Below are 24,116 nucleotides of genomic sequence, written 5' to 3'. Positions count from 1 at the left end.
TCTAGGTCAGGGGTCTCAAACTCAACTTAACTGGGGGCCGCTGGAGGTAGAGTCTGGGTCAGGCTGGGCCGCATCAAGTATTCCACAAAAAATAGTATTCAAGTATTCCAAAAAAGGAGCACAACTGATTCAATCTTCTCAATATTTATTATTAACGTTTCTTCTGAACTGTTCCTCTGAATTTGAACATTCCTTTCTGTACATGATTGGTTCTTCATGAGCCGTCCTTCTGACAGTTGAAGTTCATTTTACATTTTACTTTCTTTGTCTATAACACATATTTGTGATATTTATATTTGCTTATGTCCTTTTTATTTTCTTTATACAACACATTAATGATATTGAATGTTTTTTTTTTTTTTTGGAAGGCACATTTCCTTTTATTACACTTAGAAAAACGATTATTGCTTTTGAAATACAAATATTCTTATTCCCGTCTTATTGAATTCTCTCTACACATGTATAGTGTCTCAAATTACTGACTGCACAAATCAAAGCAAACCTTCTTATGAACCTGTTGGACACATATTACAAGCTCAAAATGATTATTCTCACATTGTTTTAGAGCAGGGGTCTCCAACACGTCGCTCGCGAGCTATCAGTAGCTCGTGGCCTGATTGGTGTTAGCTCGCCAAGGGGCCGTTCACATATCGCGCTCACATATTTTGCGCGCTCAAGTTCGTTATTTCAAATGTAGGCGCGCGGCAAGCATGCTCATAATTGAAGCGACGCGCTCATTTTTTCCAGGCGCAGTATGTTTGTACTTCGCGGTTGTCTATGACAACTATTGACAACAAACCCACCGTGTCACGAGACTATCTATGGTAGCCCATAAGGGATAAAATGTTTTTTGTTTTGTTTTTTAACGCGCCACACGCATCGACGGGCCGCACTAACATTAAACTTTAATGTCAAGTAGGGGGCCACAAAATATCACCCTGCGGGCCGCAAATGGCCCGCGGGCCGCGAGTTTGAGACCACTGCTCTAGGTGTAACTGATGCAGCTAGGTCACAGTAAATCATATTCATTTTTACTTTCTATAAATGTAGCTAAAATCACATGGCAGCTCAAAACATACTGTTAACCTTTCCTGCTCAGCTTCCAGATCATAGTCAGTTGAGGTTTTGCATTGTCCCAATGGAACATATTCTGACATGTGTAAATGTAATACTGAGTTTTAAAATAACTTTTTTTTTTTGTGATTTCAGGTCATGTGGAAAGCAGATGATCATGGCAAACAAGGTATGGGAAGAATTAACTTTAAAAAAATCCTAATGACCAAGTCTTCTGATTCCATATGATTGCACTAAAAGTGTGCACAAGGTTTGGTTTTGCTACAGTAAGACCACGATTGTGTTAGATTCCACCCATCTATAGTTTTAGTTTTTTTTGTAACTAGGCTCTGTCATTTAGAAACATGTCTTTTCCTATCACTGCTATCTTAATGACACATATCTCTACCTTTCATTCCAGCCAGATGATCTGACGGTAGCTGCTCGCATCCCGGCCTAGCTGATGGAAAATTCATGCTGGATGAATGACCTTCACCTTCAACTCAACCTTGCCAAGACAGAACTGCTTATGGTTTCAGCCAAACCATACTTGCTGTGATCCTGCTGATTTACCTTATACATCATTAGGAGGATCAGGCCCTTCATATCGGAGCGGCACAACTCCTGGTCTAAGCTCTTGTTCTATCGAGACTGGACTATTGTAATGCTCTCTTGGCAGCTCTTCCAGCATCAGTCAAACCTCTGCAACTGATCCAGATGCTGCAGCAAGAGTGGTCTTTAAAGGTAGCCCTATAAACTCACTACTTTAGATCTATGTGTCCTCCAGAAGCTTGTGTTCTGCAAGTGAACGGCGCCTTGTGGTGCCATCAGCCCAAAGAGACACAAAACCACTTTCACTGACCTTTACCTGGACTGTTTCCTGCTGGTGGAATGACCGGCGCAACTCAACACATTTTCAAGAAACTGCTAAAGATCCATCTTTTTCGTAAACACTTGCCCCAATAATACTAAATCTTTGTTAAAAACAAAACAAAAAACTTGCTATGTGTACTGTGCTAGACTAACTGGGACTTGTCACTGCACTTATTGCTTCTATTGTTATCTTAATTGGTAAGTCACTTTGGATAAATAATAAGTTATATTAGAGTATAATGGTATACAGCAATTGCATTTTAATGTGGATATTTTTACATGTTCTAAATTATATACTAAGCTCCTATTTCCTATCAATCACTTATCTTGATGTTCAGTGTTTGTTTAATTACTAATACTGTAAATGTGCAGGTATTCTCTCATACATTTAGTTAATTTAACAGAAATTGACTGTAAATTTGCTATTATTAAGTACTTAATTAGAGATTGGTCAAAGTTGTGAAATTGGATCTGTGCAAATAAAAATTAAAACTAAATTTACAAACATTTGTATTTGAATTTATGTACTTATTGAATTTTTATACATAATTGCATTGTTATTTTACACAGAAAAACTATACCGGTATATTAAAAGAACATTACTGTAGATAGACAGCATTATTATATAAAATAACTTTATAAAACCCTAAATTTACAGTTTAACCTGTAAGTTAAATATGTTTTTAATGTAATTTGACATAATTTATCAGTTTTTCCACGGTTTAATAAGCCATTTTCAACAGTAATATACTGTAATTTAATAATTTCATTGTTATTTTACACAGAAAAACTATATATTAAAAGAAAATTACTGTAGATAGACGGCATTATTATATAAAATAACTTTATAAAACCCTAAATTTACAGTTTAACCTGTAAGTTAAATGTGTTTTTAATGTAATTTGACATAATTTATCCGTTTTTCCACGGTTTAATAAGCCATTATCAACAGTAATATACTACATATACATATTTGACTGTAAAGTAAATTCTGTATTTTTACGTTTTTTGCATGTAATTTTGTGAAATGGTTTTTTGCTGTAATTTAACGGAATATGTCTGGAAACTTTGCTGCCAGAGATTTGCCGTTTTTTTACGGGATTTTTTTTACAGTGTAGATAATACAGTGAGTGGACTATTAATAAATGACATCAGTGACCACTTACCAATTTTTACAGTTTACAATAGCAATTACACATCTAAAAAAGACAACAAACCTATATTTAGAAGGGTCAGAACAGAAGAATCTATGGTTGCATTTAAAGATGATCTGCTTTCACAAGACTGGGAATTAATATATAAGGAAAAAGATATTGATAAAGTATATGGTGAATTCCTAAGAATATTTCAATCATTATATGATAAGAATTGTCCGATAAAAAAATATGGTAGAAAACAGAAATATAGTGATAGTCCGTGGATTTCAAAAGGATTACAAAATGCCTGTAAAAAGAAAAATACACTTTATAGAGAATTTATTAAACACCGAACTAAAGAAGCTGAAAATAAATATAAAAAATATAAAAATAAGTTAATTATGATTATGAGAACTTGTAAGAAAGAATACTATAGTAAACTATTAGATAATAATAAAAATAATATGAAGGGTATATGGAATATACTGAACAGTATTATAAGAAGAGGCACGAAGCAGTCTAATTATCCCCAGTATTTCATTGATAATGAAAAAAAGATCAATAACATGGAGGAGGTGGTCAATAATTTTAATAAATATTTAGCAAATGTTGGACCAGATTTAGCTGGAAAAATTCCTCAGCCACAGATAAGCCATATCAGATGTAATGACCTTATTGAAAGAAATCAATGTTCAATGTTTTTAAAAGCAGTAGAAGAAAAATAAATCATAGACATTGTTAAAAAATGCAAAACTAAAGCATCCACTGATTGTAACGAAATAGATATGAAGATAGTAAAACATGTAATTGAGGGGATCGCCAAACCGTTAACTCACATTTTTAATTTGTCATTCCAGACTGGTCAATTTCCAACAAAAATGAAAATAGCAAAAGTCTTACCTCTGTACAAAACTGGAGATAAACACCACTTCACAAATTACAGGCCTGTCTCTTTACTGCCACAATTTTCGAAAATTTTAGAAAAACTCTTCAATGACAGATTGGATAATTTTATAGATAAACACAAACTGCTTACTGACAGCCAGTATGGATTCAGAAAAAATAGGTCAACATCTCTAGCTTTAACCGAACTCATTGAAGAAATTACAAATACCATTGACCAAAAAAAAATTGGAGTTGGGGTATTCATTGATTTGAAAAAAGCGTTTGATACAATTAATCATGAAATACTAATCAGTAAATTGGAAAGACTTGGGATCAGGGGGATAGTGCTGAATTGGTTAAGCAGTTATTTAAAAGACAGGAAACAATTTGTGAAGCTGGGTGAATACACATCTGATTGTTTGGACATTGCGTGTGGGGTCCCCCAGGGGTCAGTGTTGGGACCTAAATTATTCATTCTCTACATTAACGATATATGTAAAGTATCTGAATTACTCAAATTTGTATTATTTGCTGATGATACAAACATCCTTAGTTCTGGCCAGAATTTACAGCAACTCCTGGACTTAATCACTTCAGAATTCAGAAAAATTAAACAGTGGTTTGATACAAATAAATGATCATTAAATTTGAGTAAAACTAAATTCATGACATTTGGCAATTGTAAATTTAGTAATCAAGTTCAGTTACAGTGTTAACATAGAAAGAGTATATGAAATGAAATTTCTTGGAGTGATTATAGATGACAAGATTTGCTGGAAATCTCACATAAAACACATTCAAACAAAATTGTCAAGAAGTATTTTAGTACTGGCTAAAGCTAAGTACATTCTGGATTACAGATCACTCCACATTTTGTATTGTTCACTGGTGTTACCTTATTTAAATTACTGTGTAGAGGTTTGGGGCAACACATATCAACATTCATTGCAATCGTTATTTATACTTCAAAAAAGAGCGTTGAGAATAATTCATAACACTGGATATTTGGATCACACCAACTCATTATTTTTACAGTCAAAAGCATTAAAATTATTTGATTTAGTTGAATTTTAAACAGCGATCATTACGTTCAAGGCTAGAAACAATTTATTGCCTGGCAATATACTGAAAAGGTTTTTTGAAAGAGAGGGAGGCTACAACTTAAGGGGAAAGTCTAATTTTAAAACTCCCACTTTTCGAACTACTAGGAAAAGTTTCTGTTTATCTGTTAGTGGTGTTAAATTATGAAACAAACTAAATAATGAATTAAAGCAATGTCCAAACTTATTACATTTTAAAAAGATGATCAAAGAAACTATATTCCAGAGGTATAGAGAAACTCAGTGCTAATAATAAACTGTGCTAAGCCTATATTGAATCATTTGTAGTATGTATAAATATTGTCGTGTTTGTGTAATATTAGTATGTGATTAGAACTTTTGAATATATTTTTTCATTGATTGTAGATTTATTATCTCCGCAGATTTATTATTTTGTAGTTATCTCGTTAAATATGGTAGTAATGGTATAGGGGGTAGGAGTATATAAGTTTTACTTCTTCCTACCTCCTTTTGTGCATGTAAATAGAAGTCTTTAAGTTCTTGAAAGTATGGAGTTTTACTTTGTTGTTCATTTGTTTTGTTTTTCTATTATTAGTTTCTTTGATTGATTTTATTTATTTTTATTTACATGTTCAAATAAATAAATAAATACAAATACATATACAAATTTCGTTTTGTATAAATTATCTTAATTTTAATATTTGTTTCATCAACCAACTGCCTGGATTTAATAAATAAGAAGCAAATAGCAGACAATATAATCATGAGTCATGACATGGAGGCGCGGGCGCGGTCCCTTGCATTGCACGTGAACTGGAGCGCATCTCATCATAAATTAACCGAAACTCAGTAGCCTATATGCCTCACAGACATGATAAATATATCTATAAAGAAAGCTTGAAATGTCTTTAAACGAAACAATTATAAACGAAAAGAAATAGGCTACTCTCTGATTATGTAATCCATTATGCATTTCTCTCTATAGGCGCGTTCACTATGGAGATGGTGATCATCAATTTCATATTTGCAGACACAACACTAGTTTATTAATAGAAATAAAATACAACTATCCCACTGTTGGTATTAACGCGCCACCCGAGTGAAAAACCTTATTTTTTTGTTGTTTTTTGTGATTTTCTTTGTCCAGTCGGTGTTTTCTACCCCCAGGTGTAGGTCTCACTGGCTCATCAAGGCCATCAAAAGTGTTATCACCGTTTAAAGCATTCATTTTGATGAATGAATGCACATAACCTCTGTTCAGCGCGCCGACATTGGATTGCAGAACGCTCACCGAATTCTGATTAGTCGAGAGGATAGCCTATATCGCGTAGGCTAATGATTTCCATTACACGAGAGTAGATGTCAAAACTTCGTGCTAAATTGTACTCAGCTTTCGCCAAGATACGCACCAACTAAGACGTAGCTTTACAGTAACCTATGCTTCTCCATCCATTTACGCTTCTTTCAACCTGGATTTAGCCGAGTAGGGGACATCTCTAGGGTTTTCAAGTGGGCACCTTCCGTCCTCAGTGTTTCGTCGACTAGCCCACGACACCACAAGAGGGCTCGACAGTGACTCTGGCGTCCCAGAGTCACCCCCCTCCGTCCGCCACTCAACTGAGCCCAGCTTACTGACCTATACATCCCTCCTGCTGCTGAGGTTGCTCCTTAACTATCCAACCCGACCATACGCGCCAACCCGTTTGTCTAAGGCTGTCGAGCCCCACTGGTGCGTTAAACAGGAGCAGATAGCAGTGGCAACGGTTCCGTATGGCATACTACCTACCACCAAACCTTCCAAACACATTCAAGAATTCTTCAAAACCTTAGCGTGTCGGTCTGTACCCAGCCAGCCAGAATCTTTCCGTCTCAACCACAGCCAGTTGCTGCTTTTCTCTGCTGCTTCAGATAAGTTCTTTACTGTGCGACGCAACTCTTGGCCACTGAATCCGACATCTCTTAGGAATCGGGTTGTAGAGTGTGCCACAAACCCTCGACAACCCACTTTCACTGGATAAACCCGGACTCTCCATCCTCGCTGTTCTGCTTCAGCGGCCAGATGAGCATACCGCAGTTTCTTCCTCTCATATGCCTCATCTACAGCATCCTCCCATGGCACTGTTAACTCTATCATTTGAACTATGCATGCTGATTCCGACCACAACACAATATCTGGTCGGAGGTTAGTGTTGGCAATCTCAGGTGGAAAAATAAGCCGTTGATCAAGATCAGCCAGCATCTTCCAGTCTCCAGCAGCTTCCAGTTGTCCTAGGCGAGAATTGGTTTTAACACCCTTTCTTGGTGGTTGCTCGCCTGGGCGGAGAAATAATGTCCTCTGTGGGCAATGTTTTGCTAGAACAGGTGGCAACTTATTGGTCATGTTGCGCTTGTCTTCCAATGCTATAGCCAAACATCGCAGTACTTTGTCATGGCGCCAAGTAAACCGACCTTGGCTAAGAGCCACCTTACATCCTGTCAAAATGTGCCTTAGTGTGGCAGGTGATGAACACAAAGAACAAGAGGGATCTTCTCCTACCCAGAGGTTTAGGTTCTGTGGTGATGGGAGAACATCATATGTTGACCTGATAAGGAAACTGATCCTACTCTCTTCCATTGACCATAGGTCTTTCCAGCCTATCTTGCGTTGTTCCACACTCTCCCATCTCATCCACTCTCCCTGCTTGGCCTGAGAAATGGCCTTTATACACCTCATACTCTCCTCTTGCTTTCGTACCTCGTTGACTACCAGCTTCCTCCTTTGAGCTGGGGCTGCCTTGTGCCATTTAGGAGGAGCTAAACTGAGCCCAAAACCCCCTCTTCCATGCTGTACCTGTCCCACAATATCACCAATTTGAAGGGCAGCCTTTGCCTCTTCCACAGATTTCTTTGCTGACCACTTTCTACCCGTTTTTAACACTGGTGCTGCCTCCCTTACACATTTGTCACGTGACTCTACTAAGGTCATTTCCAGTCTGACCTTGGCGCACTTAAACTCCTCAGTTAAAGCAGAGACTGGCAGCTGCAATATTCCTTTACTATAAAGCCCCACTCTGCTGAGACAGCGTGGTACTCCCAACCATTTTCTGATGTATGAACTTATTAACGCTTCCAGCTTCTCCACTGTTGTCAAAGAAACCTCATACACAGTCAGCGGCCACAGCAACCTCGGCAGAAGCCCAAACTGAAAGCACCAGAGTTTTAGTTTGCCTGGTAGAGAGCAGCTGTTTATGCTCTTCAACCCTTCCACTGCTTGTCGTCTAACTTCTCCCACTCGAACTGTGTCCTTTAGATCCCTATCGTACCATCTCCCAAGACTCTTCTTCTCAGAAACTGTTGGTATTGCCTCACCATTAATGAAGAATGTTTTATCTACTACCTTACCTTTAACTATCGAGATGCTCCTTGATTTAGAGGGCTTAAATTGCATTCGTGCCCATTCAATGTTATCGGTTAACTTGCTCAATAACCGATTAGTGCAGGCTACTGTTGTAGTCATTGTTGTCATATCATCCATATATGCTCTGATTGGTGGTAGTCGCATCCCAGATGCCAAGCGCTCTCCTCCTACTACCCATTTTGATGCCCTAATGATTACTTCCATTGCCATGGTAAAAGCCAGCGGAGAAATGGTGCATCCTGCCATTATTCCAACCTCTAAGCATTGCCATGTAGTGTTGAATTCTGCAGTTGAGAAACTAAATTGCAAATCTCCAAAATAGGCTTTCACTAAATTTGTTATTGACATTGGTACCCTGAAAAAATCAAATGCTGCCCAAAGAAGCTCATGTGGCACTGAACCATATGCATTAGCCAAATCCAGGAATGTCACGTGGAACTCCTTCCTCTCCCTTTTAGCTGATTGAATTTGTTGCCAGATCACATTGATGTGTTCTAAGCATCCTGAGAAACCTGGAATGCCCGCTTTTTGAACTGAAGTGTCAATGAAGCCATTCTTTAATAGGTAGGTTGACAATCTCTGAGCAATAACGCTGAAGAAAATCTTACCTTCGACGTTTAATAGTGAAATAGGACGAAACTGACTGATGCTTGTAGCATCTTTTTCTTTAGGTATAAAGACTCCACCTGCTCGGCGCCATGCTCTAGGTACAACCTGTTTTTCCCATGCTACTTTTATCAATTTCCACAGAATTCGTAGAACTCCTGAAGCACTCTTGTACACTCTGTACGGAACTCCATTAGGCCCTGGAGATGATGAACCCCTTGCCTTTCTCACAGCCTGCTCTACCTCTTTCCACTTAGGTGCACAGACCTCCATTTGGTATTCTGGTGGATTGATAGGTGGGATGTCTGACGGAATTGACATAGGCTCATGCCTTTTTGCATCTGTATGCGTTTCCTCCAAATATCTCTCTAGTTCAACCCTAGATGCTTTTAAAGTGCCATTCTTTTCACTGGTGAATAACTTCTTTACGAATTTGAATGGATCTTTATAGAAATTAGTCCTCGCACGCTCCTTCTTTTTGTAGCGTTTCCGTAGGCGCTCAGCTCTGCGTAACGCTGCAAGCTTATCTTTTATAGCTCTTCGTAGGCTATTGAGTCCCTCCTTCTGACTTTGTTCTGCTCTTTTCCATTGCTTCCTCAGCTGTCTCCTTTCTCTAACTAACCCTTCAATTTTCTGCTGCCGTCTAGACATTACAGGAGTAGTTTGTACTTTTTCCTTCCTTTTTTCCACACCAAACCTCTCACTTCCGTAAGCGTAAATGATGTCCCCAAATTTATCCAGCTTCTTTTCAACTGAACCAGTTAATCTTTCCAATGCAAAGCATAGGTCTGTTTAATGTGTCCCATGCAGTTTTCTCACAAGCTCTTGGCCATCTAACTCCAGGCCTATGCCCGTTGAGGTTCTTTTCTCTCTTATGCTGGTTAGTCTGACCGGGTTCACAAGAATCAATATGTTCATCACTACCTGTGCAAACCCTCCTCTCCTCTATGACAGGGGTGCTGATATCCTGCGAACTGTGGTTTGCCTCCTGCCGCTGGATTTCATTCGACTGACTTGACTGACTTCGTAAGAAGTACTGATCAATGCGAGGCCCTTTTCCCTTCTCCCTCAAGCATTTCATTTTCCCTTAAAAATAGGTTCGGCGCTTATCGCGGTTTGGAAAGAAACTGCATCTTGCAGTATATTTTAAACAAGGAAATATAGCGATTTGGCATGAAACGTTGATGGAACAGTGAATAGGTTCAGTACACAGCAAAATGACATGACAAACTCATTTTTTTTTTTAAATGTCGTTTATCGCGTTTTGGAAAAGAGCTCCTCATATCTTTTAGTTTGTCAGTGCGTTTTGTGGTGTTAGGAATTGTTTTTCTGCGCATTTCCGCACTAACTCAAAACGTGCGTACATGTACACCACCTCCTGAGCAGGCGTAGGATTTGAGCGTGCCGTACGCCAACGTCCATATTGATAAATCTCAAAGTCACCGTGGTTTTGGGTGTACGCCAGCTCGCCAGGTGTACGCTGGAAATTTGGTGTACGCACTTTTGATAAATGAGGGCCATTGACAGCCAATCAGAATCCATTCTGCTTTAAGAGCTTGAGCATTTAAAGCGGCAGATGACAAAACTGCAGCGCGTGATTACAATAAACGATATTGTGCATTGGTGTGGATGCTAATATAGTTTTGTTATAGTTATCTTTATAGTTATCTTTCTTGGTTTGAACGGGCCTTTAATGTTGTAAAAAAATTAATAATTTATGAAACAGTTTCAGTTGTAAAGCAGCTCTACAGAAGACACTGGTCATTCAGCTCAATTTAGTTCAGTGTCATTCAGTTCAGTTCAATAACTGTCAATGTTGCAGAGTTCATCAATTATCAAACAAGTTCAATTCAGCAATAGTGTTATTATTTAGCTCAAGTCAGTAGTAATGGGGATAGTTCACCCATAAATTAAAATTCTGTCATCATTTACTCACCCTCAAGTTGTTTCAAACATTTATACATTTCTTTCTTCTGTTGAACACAAAAGAAGACATTTTGAAGAATATGGGTAACCAAACAGTTATATATATATTAGGGCTGGGAAAAAATTAATCGTGATTAATCGCATCCAAAATAAAAGTTTTGTTTACATAAAATATGTGTGTGTAGTGTTTATAATTATTTTGTATATATAAATACACACATATGCATGTATATATTTAAGAAATATTTGCATGTATATACTGTATATATATTTATACATCATTTATATTATATATAAATATACATATTTTTATATTAATAACACATTTTTCTTAAATATATACATGCATGTGTGTGTATTTATATATACAAAATAATTATACACACTACACACACATATTTTATGTAAACAAAACTTTTATTTTGGATGCGATTAATCACGATTAATTTTTTCCCAGCCCTAATATATATATATATATATATATATATATATATATATATTTTGAAAGAAGTCAATGGGGCGCTTCAACTGTTTGGTTACCGACATTCTTTAAAAGCTCTTCTTTTGTGTTCAGCAGAAGAAAGACATTCATACAGATTTGGGATAACTCGAGGGTGAGTAAATGATGACAACATTTTCATTTTTGGGTGAACTATCTCTTTAAGCCGGTTGATATTGCAGTTGTCTTACACTGACACCTAGTGGCATTCATGCAGCAAACATTTTCAGTCACCAATGCCATTGTATTAATATGCTGTTCCCAGTCAGCTGTAATTAATTCATTTCTTGCTCCTGACATGTAACAGCTCATCTGATGCAAATGTTCTGTTTGTTTTCTTTCAGCTTGCAATTGAAAAGTATGAAGGGATGTTTCCTGCATTCTCTGATTCAAGAGAATGTAAGCTGTTGAAAGTAAGTACAATTGTTTCATTTATTTAGCAGTATTGCGCTGCAGTGATGATGCATTTTAGTAGGCCATCCCAGAAGTTAGCATCCCCTCGACAAAAACCCAACAGGATTTTGTTCATTGGCTTTTGGATTATTGCAGAGAATAAGCTTTATGAGCAAAAGTTTATGATTTTCATGATAATCACAAATGAACAACTTTTATTAATTTTGAAGCCTAAATACAATCGGCAGAAGTAAAAGGCTAAATGTGGGCTATAAGTGAGTAATCAGTGTAAGGTCAGTATGAGTGCAGAAATGTGGTTGTCATATTTTGCAGTATTTGCACTGATGGTTTTGTCTTGTACAGAAACTATTGGAGGCCCATGAGGAGCAGAACAGCGAGGCGTTCACTGAAGCCGTAAGTTTATAACCTCTAAAATGTGCAGTGGCTTTGGATGATCATACTGTACACTTTCGAATATAAAGGTTCTTTATTGGCATTGATGGTTCCATGAACAACCTTTAACCTCTAGAAGCTTTCCATTGCACAAAAGGTTCTTTATAGGTTTTTCAGATTATTCAAATATTCTTCACAGAAAAAGAGTCAAAAAAAAAAAAAAGGTTCTTTTAAGACCTGATCACTGAAAGGTTCTTTGGGGAACCAAAAATGGTCCTTCTATGGCATCACTGCGAAAACACACGTTTGGAACCTTTGTTTTTAAGAGTATATAAGAGACACCGGGGCTAGTTGTCACACGTGGACTCAGAGGTTAAAGTAACACTATGTAGTTTTTCAACCTTCATAATATATTTCCAAGACCCTTGTGATGGTACATCGACTTAAAATAAGTTAAATGACACGTCTGCCATAGCCTGACGTGGTCTGTATCGCTTTTACTGGCACTATGTAACTTCGGGTTTCGGGTAGGAACCCGAGCACAAAAAGAACTACAAAATTCGACTGCTTTACGGCATACGTCACTTCCCCCACCACTTCCTCAAATTGTCTGTGGCCATTGCAAACATCCCAAGTCTCCCGGGAGTCTCCCTCATATTGATAGCGTCTCCCTGATGCCCGAAAATTAGTTCAAATCTGCCGGAATCTAGAGCGCGCATGCGAGACAGGACATACTGCGCGCATAACATACATAGCACGAGCATGGCAGAGAGGGAGAGAGCGAGAGACCTTGCGAGTGTGCCTCACGAAAGCTAGTCAACCTAGCCCCCCCCAACAATCCAGTCACCAAGATATACCTCCCTGAAATGACTTCTTGCAGGTTGGGATGTCTGCCATTGTTGATTCCAAAGCCGGTACTGGATAAACAGCGAGCGTGCGCGTGCGACAGTAGGCTGCGGTAGGCTAAATTATTTACGACAGCGGTAATGGACAATTCTGCTTCTAACCTGTAGGGCGACCGCTGAAGGAAAAAATACTTGGTGTTGCTTTAAGTCAAAAGTCCAGTTAAACAAATGCTTGTTTTGTTTAGTACTTTTATTTCAACTTTCTTAAAAAAAAATTGATGATTCTGAATTTTTGTGTTCGTTATTTTGTCTTGCACAATAGATTTAATTTTGCTGAAAAGACTATTTTTGAAGGTTCATGTATATACATAAATTGACTTTCTTAGGAAATAATTGAGAAAAAGGTGTGACAACTAGCCCCTACGTCATTTATATTCATGCATTTGTCAGACATGCATTGCATTTTATCTGTTCACGCTGTGGAACATGCATCACAGAAACACTGTACAAATATGTAGAAAAATCAGATGCAGCTCATATGTTTTTCTCAGGAGTGTTCGCTCATTTTGATCTCTAAATCATGTGCTGATCCTCCAGGTGAAGGAGTTTGATTCGATCTCCCGTCTCGACCAGTGGCAGACCACCATGTTGCTGCGTATCAAGAAGACCATCCAGGGTGATGCCGGTGACCTGAAGTGATGTGTCCAGGACAAATACTGTGGCATAATGTCTAGTTTAATTTCTTACCGTATATTGTGTGTGTGTGTGACAATCTGGTTGAACATTTCTGTAGTGATACTAGCTCAAATATCAGCCGTTTCTTGGAAAATTCAGAGGGAACTTGCATTGCAATTGCAATGCCTTGCGTTTGAGAAAATAGAAGTATATACAACACTAACATGGATAATTCTCTCATGGAAGGCATTTCTCTATCCCTTTACTTCGCCATGAGGAAATCTTTACCGTACACCCTTGTTTGTACTTGTGTGTGGCATGCGAGACCCGTAGAGCTGTTCTCTTTCTAATGTTCACCTCAGTGTTGTTGTCACTGGCATTGTCATGCATGATAAATGTTTAAAGTGTGTTAATGTGCTGTAGAATATCAGGATTTTGTGGGTGCACTTTATTTCAGGCCTAATCAGCTGTCAGTTTAGATTGAAAACACATCGCCTTTGCTCAGTTAAACCATTTGTGTGCCATTGGTCTCAGAAATGCATCCTCACGTTGTCTTTGTCGATATGGCAGTGCCAGTTCTGTCGGAGTATTTGCTTTAGTGGTTGAATTAAGCGTTGTACATGTTTCATAATCAGTAGAATAGTGTCTCTTGCTCACTTATGGAGGTGAATTTCTCGGCTCAAGTGATTTTTCACAGTGTGATATTACAGAAAGCCTTGATTCTCTAACGCAGATCATGTTGAATATGTACATGTAAGTTCTGATTGCTGATTTCTTGAGTATTATTTGTAATTTTACGTTTATTGGTTGTCGTTTCACATGGATACGGGGCATTTGTTGTTTAGGGCATTCAGACCTTATGAATTATTTTAGTTTGAGTGCTACTTTTTGTGCTTTGAAATTCTTTACAATATTGTTGATAATTTAATGAAGAATAAACAGCTTTACTCTTTGTGTCGGTAATTAAATTGATGATTGAATGCTCTATCTAATATGTTGTATGACTGAAAGGGGATTAAAAAATGTATGTTAAAATGTGCTTTAAAATAGGCAAGTCTTATTAAGACGTTTTAATAAATGTTCTATCTATTTATTCAAAGAGAAATGAATAAATTATCATCTACATCATGTCTGGAGTTTATGGTCATATTTTATATACATCCTAATGCATGGAAACTCTGAACAGCAAAAATTTGCGGTAAGATGTACTTTTTTTCTGACAGGTGTATGTGATTTCAAATGCTGCAAGTATGTAAATATATCTAGAATATATTTAGACAAAACATCAATGGATGTTCAAATCGTGCCGGAGGTTCAGTTAAATTTGGATTTTACAGTATACCCGTCTTTAGACTTCATGAATGTGAGAAGACTACGTTAAGCTTTTGTCAGAAACGACGGAGGTTATGGCTGCGAGGATAATAAACAAGTTTACACTTTGCAGTTTGAATGATGTCCTGTATTAACATAATGACGAGGTATTAAAAACAACAACAGTTTCCTCTGTTCGATCGCGCGCGCGACTCACACACACACACACACACACACACACACACACACTCCAGCATTGCAATCTCAGATTATGTCCCTAAGCCTAGTTCACACTACATGATTTTAAAACGTCGGGCTGAACTGTGCAGTTCACAATACATGACTTGCTCTCTGTGAAATCAGGAGTGTTCAAGTTGTTGAGCTGTTCACACCACACGACACACCGTGATTGATCCGCAACAGGAGGTAACACACTACACGAGTTGACAACAACTCTATCACCCAACGATTCTATCTTGTCTTCAAACCACGTTTTGTCATGAAAAATCACGCGATAAAACTAACCGGAAATGACGCGAAACAGGACGCGCGCCAATACCATAGACAGTAAAAGAAATGGACACAGCGACCCCATAGACTTCAATGGAGAAAAGTGAAGTCAAATAGAAGCACTCACTTCCTGATTGCCAAGCGAACTGCGCAGGCTCAAACTGAGCTTGACGACGTAGATGTGACGTGAGCAACTTGTACGTCTTCTAGTAGCTGTGCCAAGAGGAATCTGAATCATTCCCTTCCGAATTTTGCAGAGCCGGAGAGCGTGAGTATTAGCAGTTCATGAGCTCGCAGCAGGAGCAACTTTATGACTCTCTATGGGCTTCTCCCTTGACTTTATGCCTCCACGTCCCCCCGATTGCGCGCGACTTCTGTCTATACGGTAATTTATCTACTGTGCGACAGAGAGTCGCGTGTTATGATGCAATCGTTAGCCTATTTTTACAAAAACGGCTTCTACGGGGCCATAACGTAAGATACAAGGTAATGGAGCCGTTTATACATTGTCGTGTTTCTTTAGAAATAAACAATGGACAAATGGAGTCTTTAAACGCCTCAGATGTAAAGTTATTCGCTGTCAAAGTGACGCAAAAATGAATGGGAGTCAATGGGATGCTAACAGTAGGTGAAGGCTTGTTAGCCAATGGCGGCCCCCGGGGAGACTTCAGTTTCCGGCTGGTGGATTACCCCCTTGGCCAATACCAAGGGGGTAATCCATCGACCGGAAGTTGAAGCCGGCCGGGTGCCGCCATCTTGTAGCAGAACTTCACTTGCGTTAGCATTTCCATTGACTCCCATTCATTTTGGCGTCAATTTGACAGCGAATAACTTTACATCTGAGGCGTTTAAAGACTCCATTTGTCCATTATTTATTTCTAAAGAAACACGACAATGTATAAAGGTCTCCACTTCTATGTTACATTATGGCCCCGTAGAAACAGATTTTGTAAAAATAGGCTAACGATTGCGTCATAACCACTCGCCTCTCTGTCGCGCTGTACAGAAATTACCGTACAGACAGGAGGAGAAGCTCGCAGGCAATCGGGGGGACGTCCCGTCAAGGGAGAAGCCCATAGATAATGAGTCCATAAAAGCAACGGAATACTTACTCCTGCTCACTCACGCCAAAGAACTCTTTGCTCAAGTTCCCCGTCTCTGCAAGATTAACGTTGGCCATTTTCACGCACAGCTACTAGAAGATTTACGTCTGTCAGACAGGTTCCTCACGTCATCAAGCTTAGTTTGAGTTGGTTTGAGTCTCAAAAATCGCTAAAAATGGGCTTCAACTGTCTCAACTGAGTTCCAATGAGATGGCTCTGTCCACTTCTTATACTGTGGCCAATACCTTCTTTTACTGTCTATGGCCAATACCCAGAAGAAGACGAAAAAGAACACAACACGCGAATATGGACATCAGACAGAAACGTTATTTTTTTTACTTAAAAAAAAAATATATATATATTTATTATTTTTTATTGTAGATCACGTTACAATTTGCAGAAAAAAGAAATTGAACTTGTAATACAAAAATCATTTAGTTACAGTTCACGCTTTCATAAAAAATTAATAAATAAATAAATATACATCATCCAATACATAGAGAATTGAAACAAATATCATCTAACAAATAATCTGTATAAAAATAATAAATAACATAAAAGTACACAGCCAGAGTATCAGAGAGTAAATATCAGTTAAAATAATTATTAAGTTAAATTAGATAAATATTGCATACATTTTGATGCTGATTTACCATCTAATCTAGAAATACATACAGTCAATATAATTTAAGTCAATTTTAAAAACATTGAAAAGAGGTTTGTTCTTCATAAATTTCGATTTATGAATAAAGAATTTTCCAAGCAAAATTAATAAGTTGACTATATGTTGTATAGAGGAGTTTGAGTCAGAAAAGTAAAAGAAGATGTCAAAACTAGATAAATGTATGTTTGAGCCAAAGTGTCCATTAATAAAGCATTGTATATCATTCCACAGAGAAGAGCTATGTGAACAGCAGAATAAATGGTCTAACTTTTCTGTTTCCAGAGAGCAAAACGCTGCATTTGTCGTCTACAGTAGGGATACATTTTGAAATAATCCTGTTACAGGGGTAATAATGGTGAAGAATATTTAAATTATATTTCTTTTACTTTGTAATTAAAAATGAATATGGGTTACTCCATGCTCTATTCCAATTAATATTTCATACAAGGGGGACCATTTGTACCTGGAGGCAGGGATAGATTTTGCACATAAACGTTTTTTTATTACTTTGTTGTTGACTTTTCTGTCTTGAAAAGATAAACTATTTATTGAAACACTGCTGGAGAAAAATGCATTAGTTTGATCCACATCTGTCACAGGGTGATTATCCCATGGGTTATTTATTGAAACACTGCTGGAGAAAAATGCATTAGTTTGATCCACATCTGTCACAGGGTGATTATCCCATGGGTTATAGCTCTGGTTACAATATCAAATTCTTTTCTTGTAGGATGGAAATTAAATTTATGGAGACAGAAACTAGTGCTCCAAACTGTTTGCGCGATGATTTGCTCTGATTGGCTGTAGTTCATGACATCACGTAAGATTGAGTCGCGCGGCAGCTCTGGATATCTGGCATGCTAGTAGATATTTTTATGGGCTCGGCGACGCGTCTGCGAGCGTCTTTGATGCGTTGTTGGCTCATTCATACTAACAGATTGGCGAGCGTTCATCGCCCGCTAATCCCCCGCGATTTGCACGCGATAACACCCTGACCTGTCGGCGAGCTCAACGATGGCTTAAATCGGGCTTAAAATCATGTAGTGTGAACTAGGCTGGCCGTGTGTCCACCAAAGCGTTTTTCCACACGCCTGGCATATGTTTTTAGAACGTCATGAGCGTAACGAGGCGCTGAACGTTTTTTTCACGCTGAAGCGCTGAGAGCTCTGCGTTTTTACTGGTCGCAGAGAGTTGAAAAATGTTCAACTTTGGATAAAACGCAGCGCTCATCAGTGTCACTTTTTACCCAGCCGTGCAGTCACAGTGGAGGAGGGGCGGGGCTAATACCACACCGACCAACTGTCACAACATTCTTTCTGTACAACGACATCAACCAGCAGAGCTAACCGAACAAAATGGATGAAAAATAAAATTTTAGTATGAAACAAATTATCTGCGAAATCAGTTACAAGTAAACTGTGCTGCGGATATTCTGTATCATAGCAACGAAACGTCTCAACGGAAAAAACGCTGCGCTGCCAGAACGCTCTCAAAGCTATGGCCGTGTGTCCACCAAAGCGTTTTTACTCGCGCCTGGCGTACGTTTTCAATGGGAGCGCCGCGTTTTTTAAACGCCATGAGCGCAACGAGGCGCTGAGCGTGTATTTAACGCTCAAGCGCTGAGCGTTCGGCGTTTTTTACACGCTGAAGCGCTGAGCGCCCGGCGTTTTTACTGGTCGCCGAGAGTTGAAAAATGTTCAACTTTTGGATAAAACGCAGCGCTCATCACTGTCACTTTTCACCAACCGTCCAATCACAGTGGAGGAGGGGCGGGACTAATATCACACCGACCAACTGTCATTCAACATTCTTTGTGTACAAGGAAGGACATCAACCAGCAGAGCTGAACAAAATGGATGAAAAATTAATATTGCTGGTCTCCGAACATACGTGTTTATACCAGATGACATCCCCGGATTACCACAATGTGAATTTAAAAAACAATGCTTGGAGGAACATTTCATCGGCGATCGGTCTATCAGCAGTCAGACAGCTGATCGGTGGGGGCCGGGATCTACGTTAGCGTAACGTTAGCTTGCAAACCGTCAAAGCTAATTTTTTTTTAGATAGCTGCTACATTTCTATTAAATAACGCCCGGTAATCGGAATATTCTATTCAGATTCTGTATCATAGCAACGAAGCGTCTCAACGGAAAAAACGCTGCGCTGCCAAAACGCTCTCAAGCGCCCACAGCTGGGCGTTTTCAGCAGAGCGTCTAGCGTTTTCAGCCGGATAAACACGCTTTGGTGGACACACGGCCTATGCGTCTTCAGCAGAGCGTCTAGCAGCTAGCGTTTTCAGCTGGCTAAAAACGCTTTGGGGAATACAAGGCCTAGAGAACCCGCGTATAAAGTAGTTCCGCATTACATTAGTTTTATTTATTTGTATACCGTGTATATTCATGCACTGAACCGTGACGCCCGTACAGTTTCGGTTCAATACGAATACATGTACCGTTCCAACCCTATTCTTCAGTGTACAAATAAGTACATGCATATTACAGAAAGCACCGATGACTGTTATAAGGGCTGTTATGAAGGCTATGGCTTTTTAATAGACAGATAGTCTACCATCACGCTACATACATTCGCTATGATGACAACTTTTCCATTGATTGCACTTGAGCAAACGTCACCAACCCAACCCTCGACAAACTGATTGTACGCCTCCAGTGATTTCCAGGCTCGGAATTGCTCACATGTGTATAAAATACGATAATTATGGCAAGCCGTTTTAGCTTTAATTGTACCCAGCCTTACTCGTCGTAATTACATTTTTACTAGTAAGAATTCAATTAGAGAGCTCTACAATTCAATTCTTACTAGTAACAATTACAATTAGAGAGCTCTCTAATTCGATTATTACTAGTAACAATTACAATTAGAGAGCTCTCTAATTCAATTCTTTCCAGTAACAATTATTATTAGAGAGCTCTACTGTTACGTGGATGCAGATTGACGAACCCAAAAGCAGACTGAATGCTCTTCACACAATTTATTGAAGACAAAAAGGGGAAAACAAAGCCCACGAGGGGGCAAAACAAGACAGGACTCTGGTGACTAACTAGACAACGACAAAATACTAGAAAACAAACACTTCGAGAGATACTAACAATGACAAGACTTTCACAAGATACTCACAAGTAACGTTTGGCAATGAACCGACACAAGACAGCAAACACAAGGGGATTAAATAAGGAGACTAATCAAGACATAACAGGTGAAGCAATAAAGACTGAATCAGGATAACAAAGGGGGCGGGGTAAAGAGACGAGACGACACAAGCACATGGCCTTGACAATTGGCCATGCGCTTGTACACAAAACATTGGTTCTGTCATGATCCTGCCACAAGACCAGGAATAATCAATAACATGATGGCAGAATCATGACAGAACCCCCACTTTAAGGAGCGGCTACCATACGCTCCTCAAAGGGACACTAAGCACAAGACAAGACGGAACGAGACATTGACAAAAACCAACAAAACATGGAAAACACTAAAAGCGGCATACATGAATAAACAATAACAGGGTTAGGGTGAAACATCAAAAACAACATACAAGGCAAAGGAGGTGGAGGAAACACAGAGTTCATGGGGGGTGGTCCAGGGTGGATGGGAGGACTGGGGGTCTTGGGTCCATGGGATGAGGGCTGAGGACAAGAACTCAGGGCAGGTCTGGCGGAAGACACACGAGGACGAGACTTGGGCGGAACAGTCCGGGGTTTCGTGGTGACGGGGAACAGTCCGGGGACTAGTGACGACAGGGACAAACGGGGAAACAGTCCGGGGGCTGGTGGAGACAGGGACGAACGGGGAAACAGTCGGGGGCTGGTGGAGACAGGGACGAACGGGGAAACAGTCGGGGATGCTGCAGCAACAGACTCAGACACAGGGGACACAGAGGACACGGAGGATGAGGTAACGGGACTTCTGACGGGGGACATGGCAGGTGACGGGGCAGGACTGGGTGCGGCGCTCACGGCGACCGGCTCGGGTGCAGCGCTCACAGGGACAGGCTTGGATGCGGAGGACAAGGCAGGACAGACAGGGGGTTCAAGAATCGCGACAAGACGGGACAGGTAATTAGAAAGGGCCTTGGCCGCAATGATGACCGGCATCTCCTGATGCGCAGAAACAGCTTGCAGAACATCTTTAGTGGCTAGGTCGGCCGCAACTCTCTCCGCAGATCCTGGAACAGCGCTTGCAGTAGCGGGCCCTGGAACAGCGCTTGCAGTAGCGGGCCCTGGAACAGCGCTTGCAGTAGCGGGCCCTGGAACAGCGCTTGCAGTAGCGGGCCCTGGAACAGCGCTTGCAGTAGCGGGCCCTGGAACAGCGCTTGCAGTAGCGGGCCCTGGAACAGCGCTTGCAGTAGCGGGCCCTGGAACAGCGCTTGCAGTAGCGGGCCCTGAGAGAGACGGAGGGCAAGAGGCTCCCCTCTTCCTCTTCTTCTTCCTGGGTCGCGGAGCAGAGGCCGTAGCCGGGCTTGTGACCAGTTGAGGCTGTACAGCCGGGACTGCAGTCTCAGCGGAAGAGGACTCCAAAGTCGACTCCCACGACAGCCGTCTCTCTCGTTTGCCACGGAGATCAGCGGGTGCAGATGATGCCTCGGGAGTCGAAGTGGGACGAGTCTGGTCTCCAAGCGTCACGACGCCTAACATACGACCCTCCAGGATCACCGGCAGACAGGCAGGAGGAGATCCCGTAGAAGAAGCCTGCAGCTCCCCCCGATAGTGATGCTCCACCAACTCCCGGAATGGGCGAAGAAACAGTTCCTCCCGTTCAGACAGAGGAGGGGGAAAGGAAATCCCACCACTCTTCGGGTAGGAGACAGACGGCGACCACCATTGTTCCCAGAGCATAGATTGTTGTTCGATAAGGGAGGACATACTGTCTGCTGGGTTCTGCATTGGTCGGTTCATTCTGTTAAGAGGATGCAGATTGACGAACCCAAAAGCAGACTGAATGCTCTTCACACAATTTATTGAAGACAAAAAGGGGAAAACAAAGCCCACGAGGGGGCAAAACAAGACAGGACTCTGGTGACTAACTAGACAACGACACTGACAAAATACTAGAAAACAAACAACACTTCGAGAGATACTAACAATGACTAGACCTACAATGACTTTCAATGACAAGACTTTCACAAGATACTCACAAATAACGTTTGGCAATGAACCGACACAAGACAGCAAACACAAGGGGATTAAATAAGGAGACTAATCAAGACATAACAGGTGACACGGGTGAAGCAATAACGACTGAATCAGGATAACAAGGGGGCGGGGTAAAGAGACAAGACGACACAAGCACATGGCCTTGACAATTGGCCATGCGCTTGTACACAAAACATTGGTTCTGTCATGATCCTGCCACAAGACCAGGAATAATCAATAACATGATGGCAGAATCATGACATCTACAAATGAATTTTTACTAGTCATATGTCTCCATTGACTTCCATTAATTTTTAATTAGAGAGCTCTATAATTGAATTGTTACTAGTAAGAATTACAATTAGAGAGCTCTCTAATTCAATTATTACTAGTAAGAATTACAATTAGAGAGCTCTCTAATCCAATTCTTACTAGTAACAATTACAATTATAGAGCTCTCTAATTCAATTCTTACTAGTAACAATTACAATTAGAGAGCTCTCTAATTCAATTCTTACTAGTAAGAATGCAATTGCAGAGCTCTCTAATTCAATTATTACTAGTAAGAATTACAATTAGCGAGCTCTCTAATCCAATTATTACTAGTAACAATTACAATTAGAGAGCTCTCTAATTCAATTCTTACTAGTAAGAGTGCAATTACAGAGCTCTCTAATTGAATTTTTACTAGTAAAAAAACAAATTAAAGATATGTATAATTGCAGAGCTCTGTAATTGAATTAAAGAGCTCTGCAATTGCATTCTTACTAGTAATAATTGGATTAGAGAGCTCTTTAATTGCATTCTTACTAGTAACAATTGAAATAGAGAGCTATGGCAAGCCGTTTTAGCTTAAATTGTACCCAGCCTGACTTGTTGTAATTTCATTTTTACTAGTAAGAATTTAATTAGAGAACTTTACAATTCAATTCGTACTAGTAGCAATTACAATTAGAGAGCTCTCTAATTCAATTATTACTAGTAACAATTGCGATTAGAGAGCTCTCTAATTCGATTCTTACTAGTAAGAATGTAATTGCAGAGCTCTTTAATTGAATTAAAGAGCTCTGCAATTGCAATCTTACTAGTAAGAATCGAATTAGAGAGCTCTCTAAATCAGTTTTTACTAGTAAGAATTACATTAGGAGAGCTCTTTAATGCAATTATTACTAGTAAAAACTGATTTAGAGAGCTCTCTAATTCAGTTCTTACTAGTAAGAATGCAATTGCAGAGCTCTTTAATTCAATTAGAGAGCTCTTTAATGCAATTCTTACTAGTAGGAATTCAATTAGAGAGCTCTACAATTCAATTCTTACTAGTAGCAATTACAATTAGAGAGCTCTCTAATTCAATTCTTACTTGTGAAAATACAATTAGAGAGCTCTCTAATTCAGTTATTACTAGTAACAATTACAATTGCAGAGCTCTCTAATTCAATTCTTACTAGTAACAATTATGGCAAGCCGTTTTATATGGCAAGCCGTTTTAGCTTAAATTGTACCCAGCCTTACTTGTTGTAATTTCATTTTTACTAGTAAAAATTTAATTAGAGAACTTTACAATTCAATTCGTACTAGTAGCAATTACAATTAGAGAGCTCTCTAATTCAATTCTTACTAGTAACAA

General features: G+C 39.5%; 1 long non-coding RNA gene across 1 annotated transcript; it reads left to right on the top strand.

Moving 5' to 3' along the window:
• The first annotated feature begins 11,778 nt into the window (after positions 1 to 11,778).
• LOC130075759 (uncharacterized) lies at positions 11,779 to 13,940 on the top strand. The gene is made up of 3 exons (XR_008805574.1): positions 11,779 to 11,849; positions 12,193 to 12,243; positions 13,665 to 13,940. It is a non-coding gene; the product is annotated as an uncharacterized LOC130075759 (long non-coding RNA).
• The last annotated feature ends 10,176 nt before the right edge of the window (positions 13,941 to 24,116 follow it).

Source organism: Rhinichthys klamathensis, unplaced genomic scaffold, assembly GCF_029890125.1.
Source record: "Rhinichthys klamathensis goyatoka isolate OS25496 unplaced genomic scaffold, OSU_Roscu_1.1 h1tg000603l_1, whole genome shotgun sequence".
NCBI classification, from domain to species: Eukaryota; Metazoa; Chordata; class Actinopteri; order Cypriniformes; family Leuciscidae; genus Rhinichthys; species Rhinichthys klamathensis.
The sequence above is the reverse complement of the archived record's forward strand: the minus strand, read 5'-3'. Positions and strand labels throughout refer to the sequence as shown.